We start from the raw sequence: 6260 nt of genomic DNA on the forward strand, positions 1-6260 counted from the left end.
GAAATGTCACGCGGTGTCTACTAGAGTCCCGTTAGCCTGCTACAGCCCGACTTACAAGAGTCTTGCTAGCCCAGTTGCTACAGCTCGAATTCACTCGCTGATGACCAACACGTTTGTTGCTGGGTCATGTATGCCTGTCCCTATAAGTTAGTGCCACTTTGGGTTCATGACTAGTCATGTCAGCCCAGGCTCCTTGTCATATGGATGGTAGCGACACTATCATATACGTGTGCCAAAAGGCACAAATGGTCCCGGGCCTGGTAAGGCGACACCCGTGGGAATACCGTGCGTGAGGCCGCAAAGTGATATGAGGTGTTACATGCTAGATCGGTGTGGCATTGAGTCGGGGTCCTAACAGTTTAGGTATGTGATGAACTTCCATGCCGCGGGAGTGCGCCTTGCCAAGAAGTGACTCGGAGTCGCCAGGCCTTAGGGGCGCCCTTGCAGCTGTAGGATTATGAAGTTCCGTGGCGTAGTGCCCGTGAGCTCGTTGAAGAGCATTGTGCGAGGACGAATACACCACAAGGCCAGGGAACTAAGCCTTTGGCGAGGTGTGTTTGTGGGCGAGCCCGAGGCGCACACACCTCCAAGACCCCTCGCGCGGGGGGGGCGCGCGGACGTGCAACGGGAAACTGCCACTCCCCCTGAGGCAAGACATGAGAGAACTAACGACGCAAGGACAAGAAAAACTCCCAACCCTCAAAAAGAGACACTGAAAACTCCAGATTTCATTCAAGAAGTTGCAAACCAGATAAAAAAAGCAAGCAAAAGAACAGTCGTGTTCGGCGCCTATACTAGTCTTCTCACCAGTGCAGAGCTAAGTGCTTCCACTAGGACGTGGGCGGGAGCTCCCGTGAAGCCCAAGGGCGACACTCAGGAGAATCCGGGGCATGTACAGCCCCAACTCATTATTACGCGAGAGTGTCACGAGCGGAGACCTTCACAGGCGCGGGGCCTTCTTCATGGGTAGAACTTAAGGAGGTGTTGGATGTTCCAAGCATTCTCGATGGGGACCCCATCCTGCGTCTCTAGGCGCGCAACACCAGGCCTAGAGACACGGGCGATTCTAAATGGGCCCTTCCACATGGGGGAGAGCTTGTGAAGCCCTTCCCTAGAGAGCACCTGCCTCAAGACGAGGTCATCCACCTCGAGGGTCCTAGAGAGGATGCTGCAGCAGTGGTACCACCGCAGCGCCTGCTAGTACCTCGCAGCTCAGAGAGAGGCTTGGCGGCGGCGCTCCTCGCCCAACACAAGGCCCATCCCGCGCGAGGCGTCCTGACGCGCCTCGTCGAATGCTAGGACCCACGGGGAGCGATGCTTGACCTCATGAGGGAGGACCGCCTCGACTCTGTAGGCGAGGAAGAAGAGAGTCTCGCCCGTGGGCTTGGTCATGGTGGTGCGGATGGACCACATCACAGATGGGAGCTCATCGAGCCAGCCCCTACAGCAGGCCTTGATCTTTTTCTTGAAGCTCGTCGCCTTGAGGCCCCTCAAGACCTCCGCGTTGGCGCGCTCGGCCTATCCATTGCTTCATGGATCCGCCACCAAAGTGTAGCATATCTGCGTCCGAAGGTCAGCACAATATGTTTTAAAGAGGTTTCTCGTGAACTGGGAGCCATTGTCGGTGATGATGTGGTTGGGCATCCCAAAGCTGCTCACGAGTCCCTTCATGAACTTGACCGCGAAGCCAACCGGGATGGTGCAGATGGCTCCTATCTCCGCCCACTTGGTGAACATGTTGATGGTGATGTAGAGGTAGCGGTAGCCCCCGGGCGCTCGAGGGAACGGGGCGAGGATGTCCAGCCCCTAGACCGCAAATGTCCATGAGAGCTGGATGGTCTGGAGGCCTTGAGCAGGCTGGTGGATCTTCTTAGCATGGAATTGTGAGGCTTCACAAGATCTTACCAATTCAGCGACGTCATTGAGTGTTGTGGGCTAGTAGAATCCACTGCAGAACGCCTTGCCACCGAGGGTGCGCAAATGAGGAGTGATGCCCTCAATCTCCGCCGTGTATGTGGGCCAGCAGCTTGCATCCCTGCTCCTTGGAGATGCACCATAGGGAAACATCGTTTGGGCGCCTTCGGTAGAGCTCGCCGTCTTGGATGCGGTATGTGGTGGCCTGACGGGCCACCCGCTCTACTTCTTCTTTCTTCTCCGGTAGGGTGCCTTGAAGTAGGTATGCCTTGAATTCCTCGGCCCAGCACCCTTCCTGAGGCTCGAGTGCGAGGAGCAAATGGGCTTCTAAGGCCGGGGCATAGGCTGGGGTGCCCGAGGTGGGTGTTGTGGGCAGCTCCTCCCGAGGTAGCGCCGACCCGGCAGTGGGGGGAGCTGTCGACGGCCTGAAGAGCCGCTCCTTGAAGACACCAGGCTCCTAGGGGCGGCGCCCGGATGCCCTTCTAGCGATGTTGTCCGCCTCCTTGTTCATGTCGCGTGGTACATGCTGCAATTCCAGGCCCAAGAATTGTTTCTCAATTTTGCGTACCTCCTTGAGGTATGCTTCCATGTGCTCGTCCTTTGGTTTGTACTCCTTGTTGGAGAAGTTGAAGAGGAGCTGGGAGTCGCCCCTGATGGTGACGCGCCTGACCCCCAGAGCAACCGCGGACTTGAGCCGGCGATCAGGCCCTCGAACTCGGCGATGTTATTGGAGACCTTCTCGCCGTGCTGGAAGCAGATTTGCATGGCGTAGTAGAGCTTGTCTAGGGTGCCCCCGCGCCCTGGCGTGCAAATGCGCCATCGAAGTACATGACCCAGCCGTCAGGTGCCTCGTCTCCCGATGCAAGAGAGTGGTCCTCACCCACCTCTTGGCTAGCTGTGTTAGTCCACTCATCCACAAAGTCGGTGAGGGCGGCACCCTTGATGACTCTGGTTGTGCTGAACTCCAACCGGAACGCCTGCAACTCAATGTTCCATTCGGCGACCCTCCCGGCGGTGTTGGGGCTCTGGAGCACCCTCTCCAGGGGGTAGGCCGAGACGACCTTGATGGGGTGGCCTTAGAAGTAGTGATGCAGCTTCCTGGAAGCAACAAGGAGTGTGAGGAGGAGATTCTATGGCATGGGGTAACGTGCTCCTGCGTCACGCAACACCGTGATGACAAAGTAAACGAGATGCTCGAGAGGGAGGAAGTGTCCGCCAAGTCTTGCTCCTCCTGAGGCAAAGAAGCCTCAGGAGCCTTGTCCTCTGGTGGGGCCACCATTGCCTCAGTAACCCCAACTTCAGGAGCCCCATCGCCTGACAGGGCGACCGAGGCCTCAAGTACACTATCCTAAGGCCGCAGCGCTTTGCCGGGTGCAGGGTGCCACACTGCGCACCCTTGGCCGCAAGCTCTTCGCGGGCCACCACGAGCGCCGCACTGGGTGAATGAGGCGTGGCGGCCAGGTAAAGCACCATGGGTTTGATAACCCACAAGTATAGGGGATTGCAACATTTTTTGAGGGTAGAGTGTTCAACCCAAATTTATTGATTCGACACAAGGGGAGCCAAAGAATATTCTCAAGTATGAGTAGATGAGTTGTCAATTCAACCACACCTGAAAGACTTAATATCTGCAGCAAAGTATTTAGAAGCAAAGTAGTATAGAAGAAACGGTAACGGTGGCAAAAGTAATAGTAGCAGTTTTGTAGTAATCATAACAGTGGCACTAGAGAAGTAACTAAGCAAAGATCAATATGTGAAAAGCTCGTAGGCAATGGATCAATGATGGATAATTATGTCGGATGCGATTCCTCATGCAACAGTTATAACATAGGGTGACACAGAACTAGTCATACGTGCTTATGGAAAAGAACATGCATGATATGTTTTGTCCGACCCTCCCGTGGCAGCGGGGTGCTATTGGAAACTAAGGGATATTAAGGCCTCCTTTTAATAGAGTATTGTACCAAAGCATTAGCACTTAGTGAATACATGAACTTCCTCAAACTATGGTCATCACCAGGAGTGGTCCCAATTATTGTCACTTGTGGTTGCTGTATCATAACACATATTAGGTGACTATTGACTTGCAATATAGGATCAAGAACGCACATATATTCATGAAAACATGATAGGTTCAGATCTGAAATCATGGCACTCGGGCCCTAGTGACAAGCATTAAGCATGGCAAAGTCATAGCAACATCAATCTTAGAACATAATGGATACAAGGGATCAAACCCTAACAAAACTAACTCGATTACATGGTAAATCTCATCCAACCTATCACCATCTAGCAAGCCTACGATGGGATTACTCACGCACGGCAGTGAGCATCATGAAATTGATGATGGAGGATGGTTGAGATGCCGATGGCCACGGATTCCCCTCTCCGGAGCCCTGAACGGACTCCGGATCAGCCCTCCCGAGGAAGATTAGGGCTTGGCGGCAGCTCCATATCATAAAACGCGATGAATCCTTCTCTCTGATTTTTTTCTCCATGAAAGTGAATTTATGGAGTTGGGGTTGACGTCCGTGGAGTCCCAGGGGGCCCACGAGGCAGGGGGCGTGCCCGGCACCCTCATAGACAGGGTGTGGGCCCCCTGATGCTGACTCTTTCACCAATATTTTTTATTAATTCCAAAAAGTTGCTCTATGGATTTTCATGTCATTCCGAGAACTTTTATTTCTGCACAAAAATAACACCAAGGCAGTTCTGCTGAAGACAGCGTTAGTCCGGGTTAGTTCCATTCAAATCATGCAATTTAGATTCCAATAGAAGGGCAAAAGTATTTGGATAAGTAGATATGTTGGAGACATATCAACTCCCCCAAGCTTAAACGTTTGCTTGTCCTCAAGCAATTCAGTTGACAAACTGAAAGTGATAAACCAAAACTTCTACAAAATCTGTTTGATCTTGTTGTTGCAAATATGTAAAGCCAGCATTCAAGTTTTCAGCAAAGATTATGAGCTAACCGTATTCACAATACCTTTTAGGTCTCATGTTTACTCATATCAATGGCATAATCAACTAGCGAGCAATAATAATAAATCTCGGATGACAACACTTTCTCAAAACAATCATAATATGATATAACAAGATGGTATCTCGCTAGCCCTTTCTGAGACCGCAAAACATAAATGCAGAGCACCCCTGAAGATCAAGGACTGACTAAACATTGTAATTCATGGTAAAAGAGATCCATTCACAGTCATACTCAATGTAAATTAATAGCAATGCATGCAAATGACAACGGTGCTCTCCAACTGGTGCTTTTTAATAAGAGCATGATGACTCAGCATAAAATTAAATAGATAGGCCTTTCGCAGAGGGAAGCAGGGATTTGCAGAGGTGCCAGAGCTCAAGTTTTGAAACCGACATAAATAATATTTTGAGCGGTATACTTTCATTGTCAACATAACAACGAAGAGATCTCGATATCTTTCATGCTACACACATTATAGGTGGTTCCCAAACTGAATGGTAAAGTTTATAGTCCCCCACCACCAACAAACATCAATCCATGGCTTGTCTAAAACAACGGGTGCCGTCCAACTAACAACAATCCTTGGGGAGTTTTGTTTGCATTTATTTTGATTCGATTTGAGCATGGGACTAGGCATCCCAGTTACTGGCCATTTTCTCATAAATTATGAGCGGAGTCCACTCATCGTGAGAATAACCCACCTAGCATGGAAGATATAGACAACGCTAGTTGATACATGAGCTATTCGAGCATACAAAATAGAATTTCATTTGAAGGTTAGAGTTTGGCACATACGAATTTACTTGGAACGACAGGTAGATATCGTATATAGGAAGGTATGGTGGACTCATATGGCATAACTTTGAGGTTTATGGAAGTGGATGCACAAGCAGTATTCCCGCTTAGTACAAGTGAAGGCTAGAAAAAGACTAGGAAGCGACCAACTAGAGAGTGACAATAGTCATGAACATGCATTAAGATTAATCAACAATGGGTGCAAGCATGAGGAGGATATAAATCACCATGAACATAAATATCGTGGAGGCTATGTTTATTTTGTTTCAACTACATGCGTGAACATGTACCAAGTCAAGCCACTCGAATCACTCAAAGGAGGATACCACCCTATCATACCACATCACAACCATCTAAATAGCATGTTGGCACGCAAGGTGGACCATTATAAAGTCCTAGCTAATTAAGCCTACACTACAAAAAAATACACTTCCGTGATGATACATGTTTGTCACAGTAGGTCGTGTTTTTTGACATGCATGTACATCCATGACAATTTTATGACAGAATCAAGATAGTCATACCTGTGCTGTCGTAGAAGTGTTCCATGACATTACTAAAATTATCA

The sequence above is a fragment of the Triticum aestivum genome, chromosome 2B, assembly GCF_018294505.1.
Source record: "Triticum aestivum cultivar Chinese Spring chromosome 2B, IWGSC CS RefSeq v2.1, whole genome shotgun sequence".
In the NCBI taxonomy this organism is placed as follows: Eukaryota; Viridiplantae; Streptophyta; class Magnoliopsida; order Poales; family Poaceae; genus Triticum; species Triticum aestivum.